Below are 10362 nucleotides of genomic sequence, written 5' to 3'. Positions count from 1 at the left end.
CTGTCTCCTGCAAGAGCAATGATCCAGTGTCTGCCTGGCAAAGCTGCTAGTGGTAGCATTCCTGGAAGCTCCCACCTCCAGATGATGTCAGATCCCATGTGACCCACCACCATGAGTGCGGAAGCATTACAACATTCTAGGCTGTGATTCCGTCTGATGCAGAGCTCCCTGTCCTATGCCGGTCTTGCTGCTGTGCCACCATCGTGAGCAACAAGCTGCCACCTCAGGTGGAGGCAGCTTTGCACAGGTCCGCAGTAGAGCGAGGTAGACAGCAGACTCACCTGAAGGTTGTGTTGTCCCATTCCCTCCCCCCCCACACCCCCCCCACACGCCCCCCAGCAAATGCAGTGACTTCTGGGGCAGGCCACACAGCACGGTCAACATGCACAAACATTCCACAGCTGAAGGTCAGAAATAGAAGGAAGGGGGCATTTTCCTGGTGAGGCGCAGCAGCATGTGGTGCATTTTTGGGTGAGTCGGGTGTTTGGTGTTTCGGTCTGTCAGGTTTGGGCTACATGGGCAGAGGCTGGAGTGGATTGTCACATAGGGACTGGAATGGGGTAAGAAGCCTCTAAAGGGGTGTTAGAAGAAGTCAAGGCCTGCTTTAAAGAACTTTGGAATCCATGGTCACCTCAAAATGATTATGGAGGCACAGCCTGGGGGTGGAGGGAGAAGCTGAATACGCAGTACCCATCTGGAAGGGTAATTGTAAGTAGACCAACAGATAGAACAACCATCACTGGTTAGCTCTTACCACGTGCCAGGTGCGGTTACTGCGTGTTAAGCAAACTCGCTATTTTGCCAACAGCATGACCACCGAAGCAAACCGCCCTTTGCCTTACAGTGGTCTTAACCTGGTGTCCTAGTGAGGGGTCCCATCAGGGTCCAATTGACCTTTGTCCCCCCAATAATAATGCTGAGCTCAACGGCATCAGTCACGAGGATCTTAGCTGTCCTGCAGGCATTCGGCCACCATGGCGGGTCCCCCTCTAGGTCACCAGGAGTGTCAATCAAAACAACCTCTGTCTGCATTTATCATCTCTGAGCAGCAAGCCTCCCATTTCTGTGCCGTCTCTACAGCCCCACGTGGCACTCAGCTCATGTACTGCCTCGTCTGGATTCTCTGCCTCCTAGCACTAAGCTCTTCACCAAAGCTTGCTCCTTTCGCTTCCCAACATGCCCTATTTGTACTTGAACTCCACATGTAAAACTAGATGAGGAGTCCAGAAAGTATTTGCTTTTCTGCTTACTCGAGGGCTGGGCTCCTCCCCCTGGCTTCCCCAGTGAGCTGAGGCCCACTGACCACTGCCAGCCCCTCAGCCCCATCTCCTAGCAACCCTCAGCTCTTCAGTTTGGAAGTGGCAGAGGTGAGACTGTGGGGAAGGTTCTTTGTTCCCAGCTCTGCGAAGTAAAGAATGGCTGCTCCACAGTCATTAATATCACAGAAGAAGAGATTCACTTTCCCTGGCCCATCCACGACTCAGCCCTGAGGGGAACACATCACTTGCCAAGGAGGCCAGGGTTGCACTTTGGGGCTAAAAGCAAACATTTCTATTAGAAATATGTTTAATGACTCCCTACCCAGCTTGCCCTAAGAATTGTTGAGAAAACAGTAGGGTTAAATGTGATATTTTTTTGGTACAAAAGCAGTTAGTCAGACCTGCCATTCACAGAGGATGTACTTCCGTTCTTTGAAAGTGATGTCATTTTAGAGCCAGACTGTATCTTGGGACTGTGTCACTCACGTATCACATTTTTTTGTAACCTGGTAAATGGAAGTCAGATTATGCACTTGGGGGTCTCCCAGTAAGGCAAAGATGGAGGTGGCACTAGACCATTATGGCCCAGGGGTCAGACCAGTGCTGCTTCCATTACCCCATGCTCCTTTCCCAAGTCAGTGTAGAGGTGCGCTGGCCCCTCTGGTTCATGCCAGGGTCAAGGTCACGTATGGCACAACAGCTGGATGTTTTTAGTGATAGGTCTTGTTATAGACAGAGCAGAACTAACTGAACCACATGACCTGTGCTCTTGGCCTCACTAGCAACATGTTCGTTCTGGTTGAACCAACCAGGGCAGACAACAGTGAGGGTATAATAGATATATAAAGTCACTATTCACCACTGAGTCTGGTATTGAAAGATGAACTCTTGGCTCGGCCCTTAGTTTAGGGCCAGTGGCAAGGTGATACTACCCTACACCCAGTTTAAACTGTCTCTGTACTAGTCGAAATTCTTCACTGTGACAAAAATCTAACTTGAACTACCCTCAGAGAAAGCAACACAAAGGAACTGATAGGATAAGAGCTGGGCAGCTCCAGGAGTGTGAGAAACCACAGGAGCCAGGGCCGAAGGGCTGGGGTTGGGATGCAGTCCTCCACCCGGCTTTTCTCTCTGGTTCTGTAACTCTCCTCCTTTCCAGGAATGCCTTCTCTGTTTGGGTGGAGAGGTGACCACAGTCATTTAACTTCACCTCCTTCGGCACCCCGAGACAAGACAGCTATTCCTCCAGTTTCCCACTCAGAAATCCCAGGGCAGGACCCTGATAGACCAGCCAGATCTCATACCCTCTCCTGAACCCTCACTGTGTCTGGGAGGAGCCGGAAGCCATGATTAGCCAGACTGGTGTTACTGGTGGGTGCAGTAACCCACCAGTTGGGATGGGGAGGGAGAGGAAGGACACAGAGGAATAAGGGGTAATAGGAAAGCTTGCTTCTCTAACCAGAACACCATAGCTAGACCCAGCACCGCCCACTGCGCCTGTGTCCTGTGGGCGCTGGAACTCAGCACAGCTGTCATTAGCTCATGCTACCCCTCCCTCTGGCCCACGTGCATCCATACAGACCACCAATAAATAAACTTGGGTGATGACATCAGCAGGTCAAGCATTCTTGGCACGTGAATCAGCCTTGTCAAACCTGATCCATATCAGTGGACCCTGCAAGGACCCTCCAAGAACAGGCAGTCAGGGGACTGCATGCTGCCCTGAAGGGTTCTGGAAGAAAAAGCAAGAGGTCTGGGTTTTGTCACTGAGGAACTCTGTAGCCCTAGGCAAGTCCCTTCATCTCTGAGAGTGTTTATAAAACACTCAGGCCCAGGAGACCTCCGAATATCCTGCAGGTGTGTGTCAGGTGCAGCAACAGAGCATGTCGCTGCCCCCTCTAGTGGTTCATTTAAAGCGGGGTGAGCGCTCCAAGTATCCCAGTTTCAAAAAAGAGGAGTAACTTCCTCCACAGAGCCTGACAGGCACATTCCCATGGCACAAGGTTAAAAGGCAGAGTTTTGGGAGCAGAACACCACTGCTTTGTCAATTCAAGCCCCGGAGAGGTGCAAAAATAGAGACCTCCCTCAGCATGGATACACTGTAGCCACCCTGGCATCCACTCATCAGAACACCATGTGTCCGCCCATCCAGCAGAAACAGGAAATGGATAGAAAAAAAAAACAAAAAACCCACGTGTGGGAGAGCATTAAATAGCTCTGTGGACAACAGAGGATGAAAAGGAGAGAAAGGTTAGTGTCCCAAATGCTATTGGTCAAAAGTCATTTATTCCAGAATGCTTATTGAGCATCTACTGTGTCCCAGGCACTGCTTCTGAGCTGTAGCATTGAGGATGAGAGAATTTACAGGTCCATCCCTCCCGGGTTTTGTGTTCTAATAGAGAACACAAACTACCTGAATACAACTAAGTGCCATAAAGTGGGAATCTCGAGTGTTCTCTGAGCTCATCCCAGGGAGCCCAGAGCTTGCCTGTGGCATCAGAGATGGTCTCCCCGAGGAAGAGAGGTTGAAGCTGAGTTCTGACGGCACCAGCATGTCCAGGCAGAGTGTGGGGTAGGTATTCAACAGGCAACAATAAGCAAATTTTTGTGAGAGTTAATTTAAAAGTTGTAACACACTATTTAAATGGTTGCCGCATTCTGTGCTCTTAGGATGCAAAGATGAATAAAATACAGATTTCTTGTCCTCACAGATCACAGTCTGTGGATGAGAGAGGGGAGGGTTTGGAGCCGATAGTAGCTGGGTTTCCAGAGGTCTGTGGTTATAAACTGGGGGTAATTATGGTTTTAGTAGAAATGTAGGGGGTGTAACAGGGAAAATGTGTGTTCGTGATCGCCATACTTTAGGAACTTGACCTTTTCTAGCCGTGCATCTGATGGTTGCCTCCTGGGAGAGCTGAGGAGTGAGACAGCGCGTGTCCCAGACGGCTTGCTGCTGATAAGTGCCGCACCCCCAGCACGGCACGCCCTGCACTCGGTCGGTGACGACTCTGTGAATGAAGTTGCTTCCTTAAGACCCTCCAGCTTAGCCGGTGGCATCCATTCCAGATGCGTGGTGCTCACGGATACGGGGATACGGAGATCCGAGAGAGAGGGCGGAAGCTGGTGTCAGGTCTGTGCTTTGCACAGAGGGGTTTCTGAGTGAGTGTGTAACAAAGGCATGGTTGCATGAGTAAGTGAACAGCTCAGACTGAACTGAGTCAGCATGTTTATCAAAGACAGACGGAGCATATGTTGGAAATGAAATCACTTTGAACACACTAGAGGTCTCACCATTTAAAGGAAGAATGGTTATTCGCAGTGGCCAACGTGCGGAAACAAATGAAGCACCCTTCGATAAGTGGAGAAAGAGGAATGCGGTGCACACATACGATGGGGCACTGCTCAGCCTCAAGAAAAGATGAAATACTGCCATTTGCAGCAATGGGGATGGACCTTGAGAATATTTTGCAACATAAAGAGAGACGATGAGTTTAGTAAAATGGCAGTGATCTTAATGTTTGTGTTCAGAATGCACCTTGGCAATCTATCTTAAGTGAGAAGAATCCCAACAAGGACAGTGAAATCAGATTTAAGGTATGATAAATACATATCTTTGCCTTTGAATGTCTTACACTATTAATGAGCTCACTTATTAAAACATACTTAAAGTGCTCTTTTCATATTCATTACTGACTTCTGTTAAATATTTTATCTACAGATCTATGGCCAATAAGGCTAAATAGTTGAAGTTGTAACATATAAAGCATTCAAAGAGTTTCACTTACTAAGATATTAACGTGCATTAACCAGAACTCCACTCAGCCCTGAAATATTTATTAATACATTAGTGAATTATTTATTCCCTTGTTTTATTCATTGCTTAACATCTCAGCACTTTTGAACATTAATTTCTTTAGGAAAAAATAATCTCAAAATGGATTTTGCCAGGTCTACAGAGCTTCATGTAATACCTTACCAAAAAAATCTGTTCTAAAGGTATGTGTTTTCAGGGAACTGATCGAACTAGAAAGGCTGGGCGTTCCCCAGTCTGCACACGGCGAGTACGCAGTTAGTATGCAAAGGCACGGTGATGATGGGAAAGGAGGGACAGGGACAGAGCAGACAAATGAAAACAGGATACAAATGAATGTCTAAGGATTAACAGTATGTGGCTACATTAGTTAATAAAATGTAAGACGAGATTACTCACACTTATTTTTAAAAAACAAATGTGGGTGGCTCATTTCCGTACAAACTCCGTGTCAATCTCATACCATTATTAACGACTGTAATTTTTAAAATGGACAGTGATTATACATACCACAGAGTCAGCCTTAATGAAGGCTGGTAAATCATTTCCTTATCTCAAAGGCTAAGAAAGGCACTTGGTACATGAGACTCCTAGAGCTATATACAGCATAAACTAAATATAAACATTTCTTGTTTATATTTACTCCCTTCCTGTATAAATCATCACTCTTCAAGCATTTGGTGATAATAGCAAAACTGCTTCATAGCCTCCATCAGGTTTCTATCTGACGAACGCCTACTCGGTCCTCCTGCTCTGAGCTTAGATGGTGCAGGGAGGAAGCCCTCCCCGATCCCCAGTGTGAGGGGCCCCTCTTACGGGCTCCCTGGGGCTTCTCCTACCCGTGCACTTTCCAAATGCAGTTGTATTGCCTGCTTATTAGGTCTGTCACTGGAGTCTATGTCTATTAGCGCAGGTATGTGTTTCTTCTGTGCATTGAGTATGAGGCATGCGTATGCTTTGCTCCCAGTACCTAGTAGGCTTTTAAGAAAATGCATTAAGTGAATGACTAAATGGATGGAGGGCTGTCACACCGGTAAACAGGTCACATCCCTGCCCTTGAGGATATCACCACCTAGTGGGGGAGACAAAAATGTGGATAAAGCACAATCAAGGTGCTAAGTTTTAAAATAGCTATATAGCAAAAAGCTATGGGGGTCCACAGTGGCCAGTTTTGCCTGGGGAAGTCAGGACCCTCTCGAAGGAGGTGATGATTGTTAGAGCTGGGTTTGGAAGGATTTCAAAGGCTGCTGGGTAGAGAAGAGGCACATAGCAGGTGCTCAGTAATTAAGTACTTTAGAGATGCTCCAAGCATACCTCTCTAGGCCTGAACCATCAAAACTTCCAGGTGCCTATCCGGTCCAGAAAGAAAAGAATAGAGTATGGCCACAAACAAGGGGTTTTACTAATTAGGACAGTGGGAAGGACTGTATTTGTACAAATGAATCAAAAAGGCAAGTGTCAAATATAATTAAGTCAGTGGCTGCCAGCAGGACAATTGGAAAGAAACCAAATCAACAAGTGTGAAAGACTTGACTGCCTCATGCCAGTCCATGTAGGAGGAGGAATCAGAGAGCCAGGGAGAGGGCGTGTCCTCTGGAAATGAACAGGGAGGGGCCGTGACTAGGGCATCTGCCCGTCTGTGGACGGAGGAGGAACAGGAGGCCAGCGTTCAGCACGAGCCTAGCCACTCATGGCAGCCGGCAAGCATGTCCCGTGGAGCTGGGTCCCGTTAACACACGGTCACTCCCAACCCACAAAACCTTGTCCCCTCCCTGTGGCCCTTTGGACTGCAAACAAGCTGTGGAAAATGGTATTCATGAGGAAAGTGAACAAAAAAGGAGATTTTTCTCACCTTTATGCAAGTTAAGAAAGAAACTGATGTGTCCTCAGTTTCTGGAGGAAATGAAATGTGAGGAAGTTCACAGTCTCTCAGGTCACCTCTTTGGACTCACCCAATTCCAGCGTCACGCTTCCCATTCTAGAAACAGCAGCTAGTGTTTTCTCTGTGCACACGGGTTATCGCTGCTCTCACGCATGGTGTGATGTTGTTGTTTAAATAATCCTCACCCAAGAATATGTTTATTGATTGGAGAGAGAGGGAGAGAAACATTGATGTGAGAGAGAAACATCGATCAGTTGCCTCCTGTATGTGCCCTGACTGAGGACAGAACCCGCGACTTTTTGGCGCGTGGGACAGCACTCCAGCCAACCAATCCACCCAGCCAGGGCATGATGTTGTTTCTTTGGCCGGGTAACCTTCTGCCCTCTCCCTTCTACCATCATCATCCAGCTAAAATCGGTTCCACTTTGAAGACTCAGTCCAAATACTACCTCCAAAACGCCTTATCTGAACTGTGAGGCTGTATATTTGCCTCTGCTGTTTTTACTTGCTTGTGTCTTGGTAAGTCACCGACTCCACCAGCACTGGGTCTTATTTATACTTATGTTCATAGGGGCTCTGGCCACTCCTGGCACCTAAATGAGCAGCCAGCAAATAGTTTGTAAATGAATGAACAAATTAAAGATTACAGTAAGGTGTTATTGGTAGATTTACTAAGTGACAAGATTGGACCGATGCCTCAGGAAGGCAGCCATGTGGAGGGTGAATGAAGTGGAAAGAAGCAAGCAGAATCAGGGCCCTAAAAAAACAGCCCAGGCAAGTGGTCATGAGGGTCGGGATTACAGAGATTTTGGCCCAAAATAAATATTGGAAAATATATTTTCTTGTATTCATAAAAACACTTAATACTTAGTGAAGTTATCTTTCTAATTGGTAAACGCCAGCAAAAATAAAACTCTGCTGCCCCTCTCTAAAATGTTTCTCCTTTAGCCAGAGCAAAAGGCAAAGCTTGTCATAGCTAGCCTCTGCGGCTGTTTGAGACATAACCTCTTCTGAACAGTAGTTACAGACCGTCTGCCAGGGGAACAGTCTGGCTGATCTGCAAGCTGGGTCATCACCTGAGACCTCCTACCCGCTGTGCGCAGTCACCCGACTAGCCTTCACTCCCTGTCACTTCTCTATGCTTGTCAACACAATACTTCACCTGTTCGTGACACTTTCTTCTCCCTCCCTTGACCTCTGTGACACTGTCCTACTCCATGTGGTTTAGTTCTCTGACTGTTTCCTTCCAATCCCTTTTACTAGCGCTTCCTCCCCAGTCCACACCAAGAACAAACAAACAAAACCCAAGCCACTCCTCCCAGCTGGTCTGTGAAGCGATCCTTCTCTTACTCCGCAGGACCGGTGTCATTTCCGTTCCCACCCTTCAACGTGACCTCTGCCGGTGGCATCATCAGGAGCCTGGCCTCATTAATTCCATATTTCTGAACACTCTTTATAAAAAAAAAAACTTAAAAAAAATCTAGCTGTTCTGTGGGCACTTCAAATTTAACAAATCGAATACTTAATTCATCTTATTCCTGTTTGTCCCCTAGTCCACTCCTCCTCTTGCGTTCTTTATTTTGGTTCTGACGTGGCATGGCCACCTCTCCAGGTCTTTAGATACAAAACTTGGATGCCATCTTGGGTCTCATCTTCCCTCCCACCATCCACACATAATCGTATGTCCGCCGTCCACTGACTCGGCCTCCGGGGTGGCAGTGCCCTTCCATTGCTGTTACTTCCCATTGAGAATGTTGTGACCAGAACCCGAAGTGCCCCCCTGCCTCCAGTGAGGCCACATACTGCTTCCCCGTCATGACCCAACGCTCCTAAAACACAAAAGGAAACAAAAGCCCCTTCATTTGGCTATACCTTGCACACAGAATAAAATTCAGATTTTGAGGGTCTTTGTAACCTGGAACTAATCTGCTCATTGCCTTTCACACCTCTGCCCAGTGAGCCCTTTTCTTCAGGACAAGGTGAGCGATCAAAATTAACGGTCTCCCTTACTTCTCCCACAGCCCTTTGTGAGCACCAAACGTCACCTCGTCGCACGCTGCAGTTGTCAGTCCTCCGTGTCTGTCTGGTTCCCTGGTGTGGTGGCGAGTCTCTGGCAGGCTAGTCCTTACGTCTCCACTGTGCTCCGCATAGCGACTTTACTGTAGTAAGGCAAATGTTACCCACCCTCCGTGGATGTTTGTTGAGTGAAACTAGTTGTTCATAGACCTTGCTTCTGTTCACATTTCAATCCAGACCTCAGGGATGACCCGCGGCCCAGTTATGATGTAAGGCTTCCGAGTCCCACTGTTCTCCTTCTGTTTGCTTAGAGATGCTCAGGGCTTTGAGTTCACTCCTGCCCACGAAAGCCACTTACTGGGATACCTACACAGACCACCCCTCTGGAGCAACTCCGACTCCCGGACCCTTTCCTTCCCAGTTTCTCACCAAAACCTGCGCATTCCGGAGATGAACTTTAGAGTTCTGTTTATCCATATTCTGGATCAAGACAATAAGGTCCAGGAATTGCCCAAGTTCATGTGAGTACATTAGCGGTCTCGCTGAGACAGACCTTCGGTCTCCTGACTCCATGTCCATTGCTTTCTTTCACACTTTGCTGCCATCCTGGATCTCAACATCTTCAGCTCCAGGCTGCTGGTGAAGTCTGGCAAGGACCTGCTGCTAACCCTGCTCAGTAAGCATCTTTCTCTTAGCAACAGTTACCAGTGGATACAACAGTGGATACTGGAGAGAGTTCACATTAGTACCCTCCTGGGATTTTGTTGGTCTCATCGCTTTTCTTAGCTCCTGAATTCACAGCCCATGGAGAGACAGTATCTGTGCCAGGCTGTGTAAAGCCTGCGCATTTCCTGCAATGTGCTTTCTTAGACTGCAGTTAGCGACATCCACTGTCGAACACAGTCCTCCCGCACTCCACAGAAACCATGGCAGCAGAAACCATGGCTCCAGAGGCATCCCCTGCAGCTTTACAACTTCCTGGGGGAAGAGTTCAGTTCATGAATGTGTTGTAATTTCTGTGAAGGGTATCTGAAGTCCTTAAAAGCATTCATGAATGAGCCTTTTGAATACCACTTGGACGGAAGCCAGGAACTTCACCATTGAAACTGAGCGGTAATGAAATTCACTAGCCGCCACACAAGAGATGTATGAATACCCTGGCGCAGAACAAAGGCCAGCTGGATCAGCCAAGGGCAGTCACTTCCACAAAATGCATTTACCTGAATAGGAACTTGAATGGTTTTCAAGCAACGACACTGCTTCCAAGAAGTGTCACGTGCTCTCAATTTATGCCATAGAGCTAAGAGTCTAAACTTAAAATTTACTCTGTGTCAGTATTATGGTCATATTTTGGGGTTTGATCATTGGGACTGGATGATCTGAGGAAGCATGGG

The 10362-nt window shown here is 47.5% G+C and overlaps 1 long non-coding RNA gene across 2 annotated transcripts; it reads right to left on the bottom strand.

Annotated features, from left to right (window-relative positions):
• Positions 1–3523: 3523 nt before the first annotated feature.
• Positions 3524–10346, bottom strand: LOC123478261 (uncharacterized). 2 transcript variants are annotated; one of them, XR_006653426.2, is made up of 3 exons: positions 6923–10346; positions 4551–4712; positions 3524–4414 (listed from the first exon to the last, which is right to left on the bottom strand). It is a non-coding gene; the product is annotated as an uncharacterized lncRNA (long non-coding RNA). The 2 variants fall into 2 exon arrangements; XR_008425422.1 differs by having other exon boundaries at positions 3527–4712; positions 6923–8781; positions 8998–10346.
• Positions 10347–10362: the final 16 nt, after the last annotated feature.

Source organism: Desmodus rotundus, chromosome 10 (genome assembly GCF_022682495.2).
Source record: "Desmodus rotundus isolate HL8 chromosome 10, HLdesRot8A.1, whole genome shotgun sequence".
NCBI classification, from domain to species: domain Eukaryota; kingdom Metazoa; phylum Chordata; class Mammalia; order Chiroptera; family Phyllostomidae; genus Desmodus; species Desmodus rotundus.
This window is presented reverse-complemented; position numbering and strand designations above follow the sequence as displayed.